Genomic DNA, 13,559 nt, shown 5'->3' on the forward strand with positions numbered 1-13,559 from the left:
GGCTTCTAGGTGTCATAAAATCGGAGAACATCGAGAGGGCTCGCCGGTTCCGAGCTGCGAATTTTCCGGTCTCGTTTCACAACATTACAGAAGGTACCACAACTTTTTAAAAAGCAGAAAAAGCCTCCCATCTGTGGCGTCTCGCGCCTTGGGACGGCAGGGAGAGGATTTCCAAGTACTACTTGCGATAAATTGACTTTCTTTTTTTTTTTTCTTCAAAATTGCCAGTTGTCAGTCATTAACTTCCATGTGCATCCAGATCTTCTGCAGATGAATTTTGATCACTTGAATTCAACACGAAAGTGCATTAAAGCATAAAACACAACCCGCTTATTTTATATGCATGCAAATGAGAATCTGTTATACTCCCTGAACAGTCTGCCTCTGAGCATGTAACTTGCATATGTTCTCCAGTGGCATTTGTTTTCTAATTTGTGCTTCTGATTTATGGTCTACGGAGAGCTGAATTTGTAGGATTTGTAAGCCATAATTTTTTGTAATTCATTGGCAGCACAATGTTAATACCTGTGTTTCATCATTCTCTGTTTTGTACTTGAAAATGCAGCATGCCAGTGCATTGGGACTTCCATAAATGAGAGGACGCCCTTCATTTTTTCAGCCACGTGATTCTCATTGATGGAAAAAAAAAAATGCAAGGTGGTGAAAATGCTTACTGCTAACTGTAGAAATGCGAAATAGCCTGTAAGCTACATGTCAGGGAAATGTTTACGACAGCATAAACTCTTACAGACAGCATTAATAACCTTATTGTATAAAACAAATCACACCAAGCTATGTAAAAATAACACAGAAAAGTATTGCGCAATACACATGTCAGTTCCCACGTATGCCTACAAAGCAGCACGCGTTAATAGCCTTTCTGGTTCCTCCGCTATTGTTTAATTCACAATCTCTTGTTGTTATCAAATATGTGACTTAGTAATGATTAATGTAAGTATATAAAAGGAATAAATCATGCAACTATCCAGAAAACTAAACTTTCTGGTAGTGCCTTGGTCACAATGTTGCCACATATGAAAACTTTCACTGTTTGAATATAATTTTTTTTTAAACTGTTATGCAGTGTGTTTGCATAAGAGGTCTGAAATGCATTTGTGAATTTAATTCATTATTAAGTACAGTTTGGATTGTGGCATATCCAATAATTAGTTAAGAAATACGTATCAGATGGACCTGAGGATACTATGTTGAATCACCAATACGTTATCAGCTATGAGGAAAACTGACTTAACCTCGCCTGTGAAGTTAAGCTCGGGGACGTGGGTGGGGGGGCATGACCTAATTGTGCAAGACCCCCACACGCTTATTTCTGGGTATGGCTCTTAGTCGGCCACCTGAGGTCAGCCGTGGAACTTTCCCAGAAGCACCTGCTCCTGTTTCCAAATGACAGTCGGTTTGCGTCTAAAGCACAGACAGACGTGATGAGACACTCGGGGTAACAAATGCAGCAGGATGGGCCCGGTGCTGACCACAGAGCGGGACGGGGCCGACTGCCTGCGTGTGCGATTGTCCTGCCAAGGATCCCGGCAGCGATGAAGGCGGAACGCATAAGAATATAATTTGGAAATCTGAGATTGTTTTCGGTTGCGAAACCAGGCGACCGTAACTGGATTCCCAAAAGGCCGGACTCAAACATTCGAAAAGACAAACAACAACTTCCTTGTTAAGTGCATGACGTGCACCCTGAGGTTTCACTACAGGCAGAAACGTGACCCAAGGCTCTTTCTGGGGGCCCGGGCACTGGAAGACAGGCGTTGGGAGCAGGGGCGGGTTGAGCTGGGCGTCATGTCCCTTTTCGTTGTCCACCCCCCCCCCTTCCCCAGTCTTGTTTTTTGTTTTGCTCCTAAAAGGGACAATGTGCCTTTAAAAGCAGTGGGCTGTCAGGTGACTGAGGAGAGACAGTTGTCTCAGTTCACAGGGAGAAATAGAGTGTGCGACTGTGAGCGGAGGAGAGGCAGCAGAGGTGGGGCTTTTGGGGGGGTGCTAAGCGAGACCTCGTTTAAGGATGTGGGAGAATGGCAGGCTGGAAGAGCGAGCGAGGGAGCTGGGGGGGGGTGGGGGGGCATAGCAGGGAGGTGACAGTGGCCCTTTAACTGTAGCTCCGGCTGGGTGGCTGGGTGCAGCGTGGCTCGAGATCCTGGAGGAGCCGCAGTCGTTTAGCTACGGCATCGGGGGCAAGCTGGCAGAATTAAGTGCTGCGTCACACTGGGCGAGAGGGCTGGCGGCCGCGGTCGCGTGTGTGCGTCTGTGTGTTGGTGCGCGTGGCCGCTCCGCGTGCGTGTGTGTGTGTGTGTGCGCGCGCGCGCGCGTGTGTGTGTGTGTGTGTGTGTCTGTGTGTGTCAGGGAGAACTGGCTTTGTTGATATCCGAAGAACCAATGCTACTGCTGCAACTCGATGAAAATAGAGTGTGTGTGAGAGAGGGAGAGAGAGAGAGAGAGAGGGAGGGGGGGAGAGATTTTGTATTAGTCACTACGTCACTTTTTCACGTCGAAAAGGAAAACAGCAGCTAAGATAACAGCAGTCCAGATCTCAGATTTTCTACCTGAGAGTGGACACAACTCTAAACGATCCTTTTTCCTCCGCGGTCGTCCGCTTTTAATTGTTTATCTCCATTATGGCCATCTATCGCCGGCGTTGTTACCTGTATCGAGGATAATGTGGGCAGTCCGGAGGCTGAAAACATTTTGACGTATTGAAATATATATTTTTTTGTCCTGGATGGAGGCAAATGCTTAAAGTGATGGATGGGGGGTGGGGGGTGGAGCGGGGTTGAGGCGAAGAGTTAACGCGAGAAAGCTTGTTCTAGAAGGTTCTATTTATCGAGACGAAGCACATCTAGATAATCCCGAGTTATGCAAATAATCTAGGTTACTTTGTCTGTTTGTGTTTCTCAGTGTTACCTAAACTACTTATACTGACTGTTATCAGGACAGACTGAGCAGGGGAAGTATGTAGACAGGAACACGCATGGGGACACGTATGTGTGCGGGTACCGCATCTTCGCACATACATGTGACGCACACGCACTCAGATGCACACGCACTCGTCACGCTTTTGGGGCGATTTAAGGTTCCCCTTTTTCCCGGTAGCCTCTCATTGCTGTCCGTCTGCACCAGTTCTCCTGGTAAGTTATGAAGCACTGTTTTGCTGTAACATTATTTGTCTGTGGTGTTCTCATCCGTGGTTAAGTTGGGTTTTTTTTTGGTTGGGGTGAAGGATGGGGGGGTGGTGGTGTGGATGAAGTTGTTCAGGGTGGTTCGGGGTACCGGCAGATGCCACGGCGAGACTCACTGGGTGTGTTTTTGGGGAGATTGCTGGAGTCCCATCAGGAAGACGTGCAGGTCCTGCAGACATGGCTGTGGTGGTGGAGAATTCTCCTGTGACTTCAGGCCAAGGCTGCCTCTATGTGAGGCATTTGTGTTGATGTAGTTAGTGGGAAGAGAGAGGTGATGACGCAGTGATCTTTACTTTGCCTGTTGAGGTAACATGCGTAGTCCCTTTTCCCCAGTTCTCTCTCTCTCTCTCTCTCTCTCTCTCTTTCTCTCTCTCTCCCTCCCTCCCTCTTCCTCCTTTTCTCTCCCTCTCTCTTTCTCTTTCTCTCTCCCCCCTTTTTCTGTCTTACTCTCAGTGTCGGGATGTAGAGTGTGCTTCTGAGAAGAGGACTGCCCCTGACAGCAGCACCGGGGGTCTAAATGTCATGGCTTCAGATCAGGGGGGGGGGGGGGGGGGGAGTTGTTTACCTTGCGCTCTCGGTGGCTCTCGTTGGCAGCCCTCCAGCCTGCTTGTGATGGACTTCCTAAAGCAGCCGCATCATTGGTCTGCGGAGCGGGGCTGGGCTCCCATTGGGCTGGGGGCGGTCCCTTGAGAGTGGAGGCTGCGTCCTCTCAGTGGCCAGGCGCAGACGAGCAGGTGGAGGCTCTCTTCCGATTGGCCGAGAGGTAGAGCTGACATGTATGAGTGTTGTGTGTTTTGAGTAGAGAGTTGAGACTGCGTGTCAGAACACAGGAATATTTTGCCATGCCTCTGAGTCGACTTATTTTCAGGGTGGATCTTTATTAATAATGTGTTTCGGTACTGGGTGGAATTAATACACTGTGACTAAAATACCTTTATGATATTGCTATAGATTAGCGAGTTGCGATCCCTCGAGTTTTTCGCGAGCTGACACAGATTATCTATTTTTGATATTTGCTGCAAGATGAAAAATGAAAGGGAGGGGGGCGCTAAGTGTGGACCGTAAGAAGACTGGCGGGGCTCTCGGCTGAGCTGTTTACCGAGCCGCCCGCTTGTACTGGCAACTGTCTCACCGCGGGTCTGTCTTCTGCATGTCTGTCCCGGTACCCCTCCGAGCTTGATAGGTCTGTGTCTGTCCGATCGGTTATCGGGTCTCATTTGTCTCATCTTCATCCCATTTCCCCCGAACCATTTCGTCATTGCCGCGATGACACTCTAGGGGGCGCTGTGGAAACGGGTGCAGCCACCACGGGTCTCGCATCTGCTGCAGTCGACGCCACAGGCCGGTGCTGGAACACAGCGGCCTTTGGGGAGGAGATGGGGGGGCCAGTTGGGGGGGGCTGCCCTTCGACTCACTGTGCCTGTGCAGAGGGGAGGGGCTGAACCGTCCCTAGTATGACAAGGGTCTGTGACGTACCGTGTAACCAGAAGCTTGTGGGATTGAGTCCCCTGGAGGACATCACTTCAGCTTGTGGGAGGGACAGACAGGATCTGGGCTCGGTACAGGGGAGCAGTCACTCGTTGTGGTTATTTCTGACGTTAAACTGCAAATGTTTACTATAGTGAGCAGACAAGCCCTCAAGGGTAACACAGCCAACATCGGATCAGCACCAGGCTAAAATCCGGCCTGACACACTGGCGTTCGCAAGTTAAGTTATGCAGCTTACCACAGTTAACCACACTTTGCTAAGGTACAGTAAAAAGAGCACAGCGGCTATGCGGATATCGTCCAGACCAGCACTTGGGTCACTGTACTGGGGAGACGGACAAGGCACCCCCCCCCACGCCTCCCACCAGCATCATCATTCCCACTGCGTCTTTTTCGGGGATCCTCTGGCAAACGCCCGCAGCACGTCGAGGACCACCAGGAGGATCGCCCGGAGGAATAAACAAGCGGGAGACGTCTGCACCCAGGAACGGGCGGAACTTGCACTGAGTTGCAATGAACGGAGCCACCCTCCCTCACCCCCCCCACCAAAAAGGTACGTCCCATATAGCAGTGAACTTAAGAGGTCCATGTCAGTACATGATCTCTCGTATGTGCTTGGCAGTGAGTCCCGTTGTCATCGGTGTCACAACCCCGGCTTTGCAAGTCTAAATGTTGTCGTTGGGAGGCTCCCCCCTCCGCCTAAGTTGTGATTCTCTCAATGCTGCCCCGATGACACAACCGATTTTATTTTGGACGGCGTGAACTTTGCATGCCGTACTACACAGTCAATACTGACCAATCAGCACCATTTCTAAAAGCTCGACCTGCTTAAAAATCTGTCCTTTTGGAACAGAAGCAAAGTCGAGGGGATCGTGGACGTCCAGCACAAGGTGATTTACCAGGGTGAAAGCACCAGGGGGAAGGTGTGCAGACTCAGCAGGTTAAAATGCTTTCCCCATGATCAGAAGGTTGCTGGTTCAAATCCCAGAGTCGACAAAGTGATATCACCCTTGGGCCCTTGAACGAGGCCCTTAACCCCCAATTGCTTTAGCGACTGGCTGATCCTTTCTCAAAACTGTTCTCTTTCACTTGGCATAAAAGCATCAGCTAAATAAAGAAAGTGAAACTGAAATATCACTTGTAAAAGTGACACTAGCCTGGGTGGTACTCATGTCTCCTACGCCCCCACTTGGCTGGGGTTGTATTGTGCTCTCCTCCATGGAGCAGCAGTGACGCCAGAGGCAGACATTTACACATGTAGTAAATTGGGGGGGGTTTGTAACCTCACCCCCTAGATTTATTTGTTTTATGAATCTGCTGATCGGTAGGGTTGCAGGACACTGGCCAGAGGAACCAATAGTCCCGCACTGCATTCTGGGAGAAATGTGGGTCATCCGCAGAAGCACCCGTCGATAATGCAGGATAAACAGAGGGTTAAGAGGCAGAAGACAGGATTGCTGGCGCACTGCCTTAATAGCCAGTTACAACAAGCCGCCGCCGCCCCCGAAATGAGGCGGACGTGACCTGCCTTGCCAGCTGCCAGGAGGTAAGCAGCCGGGGCATAATCGGCTGCTCTCCGCACCAGTGAGAGTCGCTGTTTTATACGTGTATCCTGTCCTGCTCCCGTCGAGCTCTGCTGTGACTGTAATCTTTCCATTTGCGACAGCTCTGAGACACTTTGCAGCCTTCGCAGAGTCTGCCTTTTCTACAGACCAGTGTGTCTTGCATGTGGAAATGAACAACAGTGCCCTCTGCTGGGACTTTGTGACTTCGCTCTTTTCCGAAGTTGTATGAAAAATTGAATCTGGCCCTTTAAATCTTTTATAAACATTACACAACAGGTCAAGTGCAGTAAAGTAACAAACAACCAGGAAAAAAATGCGTAGGAAAGTTAATCCAGAGACAGGCCAGACAGCTATAAACAACTCTAGAGCTAGGCTCTAATACTAAACAGCAACCTCCCCCCAAAAAAACAAACCTGCCCCACTAATGTGGAAATGTAACTTTGATAATTGCCGAACTGTTGAAGTCTGTTCTTCCGGCTTTTGTGGAATCAAAGAAATTTTGTATTTGGGGAGCAAAAGAAGCAAAGAGGGAAAAATACTCAGGCTATTTCTGTGCGTCACTGCGCAGTAAAGCATTGAGATGCATGTTTGCGTAGTTAAAAGTCGCTTGAAGGAGAGAATAAAACAGATTAAGGTGGGGGGGGTGGGTGGAGGTGTGGCTGCAGGGAATTCAGCCAGTGCCATTTGGGTGGAGGTAGGGAGGGAGAGTGAGAGAGCGCGAGTGCAGGATTCTGAGTGCGAATGGACAGCCATGCTTTTGCCATATCTCTTGGCACTCATTCAGCTGGCCAGCACCTGTCACCACACCCCTGCAACGTGTCAGCGTCACGGCTCTTCCAGGCGGGATTAGTCGCTTCCTTAGCATCCCGAGTCATCTAGCGAAAGCAGGGATCAGCCTCTCATAGACGATGAGGTGCCAGCGTGGGAAGGAATCAGAGCAGCACTCAGAACGCCTCGCAGCAGACTGGCCTGATCGTGGATTAAGCAGCGAGCCGTCTGCACCATGCCGCACGTTTTTGGGAGTGGATCCTGTTTGCTGCAAGGAGTGTGCCCATCCCTCATTTGTTCTCTGGTGACTCCGCCAACCACAGAGCTCTCTCCGGGCTAGTTTTGCTCTAAAAAGCAAGGTCTGTCACAGAAAATGTCTTCAAACTATCTCAACAGAACTACTTCCCTCTGGCTTTTTTTTTACAGAAAACATGCCATCAAGAGAAAATGACAGCCAACGCAACTACTGCAAAGGTTTCTGACCAAGTAAAGTCCTGCCAAGCAAAGGCGTTCCTTCCTGGCACTCTTCCGAGGGAAAGGTCCACCCGCAATGAGTGACGAAACTTCAGGTGAGCTGAATGTTCTCCATTTGCTTATCCACCATTTTAGGAGAGGACCGTTGAAGCAGTTAGCCAGAGAGTGCAGAAGCTCACCATGAAGTAGCCTTGAACGCCAAAACAGCAGTCAGCCCCAGAATGCAGAAGGTAACCCTTAGGTAGCCTTGAACGCTAAAGCGACAGTCAGCCCCAAAGCACAAAAGGTATCTCTTAGGTAGCCTTGAACGCTAAAGCGACAGTCAACCCCAAAGCTCAGAAGGTAACTCTTAGGTAGCCTTGAACGCTAAAGCGACAGTCAACCCAAAAGCTCAGAAGGTAACTCTTAGGTAGCCTTGAACGCTAAAGCGACAGTCAACCCCAAAGCTCAGAAGGTAACTCTTAGGTAGCCTCAAATGCTAAAGCGGCAGTCAGCCCGGAGTGCAGAAGTTCACCGTCAAGTAGCCTCAAATGTCAAGGCCGCAGTCGTCCCCAAAGCGTCGAAGATAACCCTAACATACTGTAAACTTCACTAAATCAACAGTCAGCCCCAAAGCACAGAAGGTATCACTAAAGTAGCCTCAAGCCTAGTTCATACTTTACTTTTCTGCATGCTGTTATGGTCCATGCATGTACTCTTGTGCATACGACAGTTGTCCAGCAATGATATTCCCCCAGACCATGAGAGGGCAGATGTATTGCAACACAGATATAAGCAGTGTAGTGAAACGGGTAAACTTTTATGAACAGTAATAAAGTTATTAACAGGCTTGGGTCATATACAACAACGTATAATACAACATACCGCAGTATTCTGAAATATTGGCAACAAAGGAAATGGAACTGGAGCTGGGATTGGAAAAAAAAACTACAGGGAACAGAATTGGAGTTGAATTTGAATTTCAGGGAGATTTATGTTCCAACTCCAGTTCCATTTCCTGATTTGGACTGGAATTGATCAATGCATTCCGAAATGGCCCCAACCCTGGTACTCACATTTCTGATTTTTTATACTGTCCAGTCATTATACTGCATATATGAACTTTTTTTTTTTAATTCAGGCATTAGCCAGGGGTTCCTGCTAATTTACTGCAACCTGTGCAGGTACCGCGCTCACCCTGTGCACGGACTGTAGCTGCATGTGGAAAAAAGAAGTATGCATTGGCCTTCAAGTAGCATTGAGAACCAAAGCAACAGTCAGTCTTTGACTGTAAAAGGTAGCCCTTAGCTAACCTCAAACATGTGCTTTGAAGAAATGCAAGACTGCGCCTCCTTTACATCGACAAATCACATCAGTGAATTCAGTGGATTCACGTCTGTGTGCCATTGAGATTTCTGAAGTGAGTGTGAGTTTTATCTCAGTCCGAAAACACCATAATCCTTGTGTCTGCTCTTGTGTGTCACTCTTTAGGTAATGTTACAGTGTCTAAGGGCTTTATTTTTAGTTTTTACCTGAAATTGTGGAGGGAAAAAAAGGGAAGTTTGTCCTGAAACCAACCACTTGAAAACTGAGAGGAAGGACAAAAGTAATAATCATGCATAAAATACAACAGGAAATCCCAACTCGAGCATTAAATGAGGACTGACACCTTTAGAGTAACCCCCCAGTTATCTGCCATTGTACAAGGGATTATTCTTTCCAGAAATGATTCTATCTAGGAAGTATGCTGACAGGGAAGTATGTTGTCCAGGAAGTATGCTGACCGGGAAGTATGCTGTCCTGAAAGTATGCTGTCCAGGAAGTATGCTGTCCAGGAAATTGTTATGCATCACCAAATTAGCAAGAGAACTATGCTGACTGAGCACTGCGTGAGATGAGCTGTAGCACTTCCTGAAACAAAACTGAAGCACGGGCGAGAACAGGCAGGCAAGATGTCAGAGAATCGGCAAGTGAGCCAGCCGCTACAGTGTAGGAGGATCCTTAACCCTGCACAAACACCCGTTTGAGTGGAATTTGGCATCGTTTTTACTAAATTTTGCAAATGGTTTATTTTAAATGTTTATTTCCCCCGTGTTTCATAGGCCTGAGCTGTGTAGATATGAAACATTACAGAAGTAATTAGTGTTTATATATAACCTGTGCAGGGAAGGGTAAGGATTATCTAGCCTGTAGCGATGGCTGGTAATTCACTCTCTGGCTTGTACACAAGGGTCAGGCTATATGAATGGCCTGAACTGTTGGTTTTTATAAGTTTTTGCTGTTGTTAGTTGTTAGTGTCTTATAATAACATGGTTCGACTCCCTGCGCGGTTCACATATTCTGGGTTGTGGGTTTGAATCCCACTTCCGCTCTCTGTTTATGCAGTTGCTATGTTGAACCTATGTTGTGTGCGTTTCCATGGTGATGTAATAGGTTTCTTTATATGGTCTATAATGTGCATGTGTATAAGGATGTGCATACAGCAGTGGACTGGTGTTCCCTGTGTGCCCTATTCTGCCTGCAGTGAGCTCTAGGTCCCCCTCCTAGGGGCCTGTCCAGGATAAGTGGTTGGAAGATGGATGCGTGTTGATATCTGGAGCAGCGAGCCTTATAGATTCCTCCAGGACTGCTGAGAAATGGGGATAGATGTCTGTTCTTCTTTCAGAATTTTGCTGTTCGGTTGGTAGCGAAGCTGTGTATTGAATTTCACGTGAAAATCAGTACTTCCTGTTCAGGGGCACTGCTTACATCGAGACTATCAGAACTAATTATCAGGTCCTAATTAAGCTAATCTGTAAGTTCACGCATGCACTGATTGTGGAGTGTTAGAGAATGGATGCTACACAACAAAACAATCTGTCTACAAGGTTAAGCGGTAAAACTTGAAGAATCTGGGTGTCAGAACCAGCAGTGTTGCTTTCACACACAGTCGAAGTGAACGTTAATTGTCTTGTTCGTCAGCCCTAGATTAGAATTATAAATCAGTGTCAAAGTATCATAAAAGCCCCCATGTAATACCTAGCAACACCTGTGTTACACTCTGTACATCAGTATTCCAAATTAGGACTGCACAATGAACCTGTCCAGGCTATATGTATGTTTGTGTCTATGGTATGTGTGTGTGTGTGTGTGTGTGTGTGTGTGTGTGTGTGTGTGTGTTTGTACCACAACAGACTGGCATCCATCTAGGATGTTCCTGTGCCCTGTGCTTGCTAGATGGGGCTCCAGTCTCACCATGACCCTGTACTGGGCGCATGGGTATTTTACATTTTTATCCCTAACATTGATCCTTTTTTTTTGGTGGGTCTTATTAAATGTGTAAGATAAAGCAATCATGGCTTGCGTCAGAATGTCAGAACCAGGATTTGCTCATATTTTGCTGTGCTGCACAGTGTGAATAATTCAGCCTAATTTATTTACAGAGACCACAGGAGAGCTCGGCTGTGCAAACAGCTCTGCGTTCTGATGTTCCACACGAACAGCCCAATGAAGACGGTCGTGGTCTTCCTGCAAATTTACGTCTTATCCACAGTCATGACCACATCTGCTGTGTTGAATGTCTGCACAGACCAGCTTCTGCTGCCAATTCTTCTTAGGCTTCAGTGGATGCTGGGAATCCCACTAGGACTGGCCCTGATGTTTTGGGTTCAGGGAATCGTTGTTTACGGTGGGCTGCATTTGGTTTCTTGAAATCTCGTTTACTGCTGTTTCACCTAAAACAGCTTTAGTTGGAGTCCTGCCAGTAGTCAATACTTCAGAAGTAACAAAGGGTGGTTAGTGATTAGATGTTTTAGTTGCTAGGGGTGACAAAGACCAGTCTTTTGTTTTTCCCTCCAATTTGAGGATTGTGTTGGGTACTGGGAGCTGACAAAACCAATTGACACGAAGGCCAAAATTAGTCAGATGAATCCCCCCCCCCCTCACTGGAAAGTTATACCCCCTATCATGAGTATTTACTCTTTTTCCTCCCTTCGTCACACAGCGTGACATTGATTTAAGACCCCTCTCCCAGTCTCTGCTTGGTATCTTGGGCCAGAAGGGGCAACAGGTCATAAGTATGACACAATGTCTTCACTCTGCTTTGAGGCAACTGGTCAAATATATAGATCCTGTAGCGTTATTTGGTTCTGCCATTTAATATCATATTAGAACATTAATACTGTTTTTTTCTGAAGCAGTTTGTATTTTTATCAGAGTCCTTCAGAAAGAAGACATCAACAGAAATAACATGGTGTCACATGGCAGCAAATATTTGGAGCAAGTCTGGGCACCAAGGGCGAGTATTTAACACCTGTGATCATAGGGCAGCCTGGCAACATGGGGCATAATTAATACACCTTGGGGTGCGAGTTTCAGTGTCGTGCAACAAAGATGTGGGAGGAACCTCGCAAGATGCTCGGCGACCACCAGACCAAGGAAGTCTTCCTCTGGAAGCTGGTTTCAGATGGTGGCTTAGAGTGTTGTATGCTAATCATCTAGCACCATTTGAAATCAGTGTTCTTGGGGCAGGACAGACATCTGCCATATGCATCGACCTGCCGTGAAGGAGTAAAGTAGGGAGTAGATGTTTGCAAGAGGGGTGGACAAACCTCTTGACACATCTCTAAGCCATTGTATTGAGTATAAAGCAACTTTTCTCTGTGTTGCTCAATAGAGGGTATCTAGAAGCAATGGTTGTGCTCAGTTGTGTGTCCATCATGCTCATTAGCATACAGCCAAGTGGTCACTTAGAAGGTTGCCCAGCCGTTTCATCGTAAGGGGGCCCCACCCTCCAGTCCAAATGCCCTGTGGGCCTGTTCACCATCCAGTAGAACCTGGCTTTTTCATAGACAGTTTCCTGGGTTGATGCAGGGGTGAGATCTGTTCAAAGTTCTGGTGACAGTTCCTGCATCTCGTGACCGTTCTCGGAGCAGCCTGAGCAGAGACGCCCGCAGTCAGGATCCCTGTCCTCTCACCAAGGCTGACCGATTTCTTTTGGTGTTCAGAGTCTCCTTTAGTTTCTAGCACCATTTGAAATCGGTTACAATGTAGGAGGGAAGTCGACGGAGTTCCGGCGCCCATACAGTTCCTGCCCCTGTCCTCACCATGCCCTTTTGCAAGAGATTACAACAGCTCTTTGAAGTATATGAAAACAGATCAATTCATCAAACATACCAACATGAATTGGCATATCATTTATTTTTCCTACCCTCTTGTTTTTGTATGATCTTCCATCCATCCATCCACTACAGGGTTGCAATGAGCCTGTACCAGGCAGCATGAATATTTAATAAATATTAAGGCATTAAATATTTAAATTTGCACTCATGTTAATAATGGTTTCTAATTCCAGTCCCCAATGATGTCTGTATTTAAAGTGATTTGTATTTTTGTTTATTTAATTAACAGTATTAGGCTTTGATTTATAAACGTTGGTTATAGTCTCTGTCTGCTTCATCTGTTGACTCAGTTTTCAGAATGCAAGATGATGCATGTGAACATAATTTATTCAAAACCTGAATGCACTGATGGAAAATGCTGTTTACTGTACCTTACTGTACATTCAGACCTCTGGATGCTGTGGTTTTTTTAAAAGATCTTTTTTCCTGCACATTTATGGGATTAAAGAATGCCGAGGCAGCAGTGTTTTCAGTGTTTCTGTGTCCACGTATCTCAGCCATACTTACTATACTATGACATTAATATGGGGTCTATATGAAATTGGAACACTGCTTTACAGGCAGTTTTAATCCAAAAGTTAATTTACATATGGTGGAATTTTACACTTTTACAGCTGTGCCTTTTTAGTCCTGTGACTGTTTTAAGTAAGTTTTCAGAATACATCAAAAGCAGTCGTCTGTTCTAGAAGCTTGCCACCAGGTGGCGCAAATTCATCATTCTCATTATTTAGTATAAAGTGTTACTGTAAGCCAGCGTGTGTGCATGTTTTGATCCCTAAGTATAGTGAATTTTTTGATATGTTAACAGTACTGATCGAGAATAATAATATAAACACAGAAATGGGTGAAAATACAAGATGGGTCATTATTGAATTTTACATCCTTTATTTAATCCATCAGAATCCAAGTCCACTTAAATATCTGTACAT

General features: G+C 46.6%; 1 long non-coding RNA gene across 1 annotated transcript; it reads left to right on the top strand.

The window, feature by feature from the left end:
* Window positions 1–3,739: 3,739 nt before the first annotated feature.
* Window positions 3,740–13,096, top strand: LOC111855753 (uncharacterized). The gene is made up of 2 exons (XR_011992162.1): window positions 3,740–7,587; window positions 10,894–13,096. It is a non-coding gene; the product is annotated as an uncharacterized lncRNA (long non-coding RNA).
* Window positions 13,097–13,559: the final 463 nt, after the last annotated feature.

The sequence above is a fragment of the Paramormyrops kingsleyae genome, chromosome 6 (assembly GCF_048594095.1).
Source record: "Paramormyrops kingsleyae isolate MSU_618 chromosome 6, PKINGS_0.4, whole genome shotgun sequence".
In the NCBI taxonomy this organism is placed as follows: domain Eukaryota; kingdom Metazoa; phylum Chordata; class Actinopteri; order Osteoglossiformes; family Mormyridae; genus Paramormyrops; species Paramormyrops kingsleyae.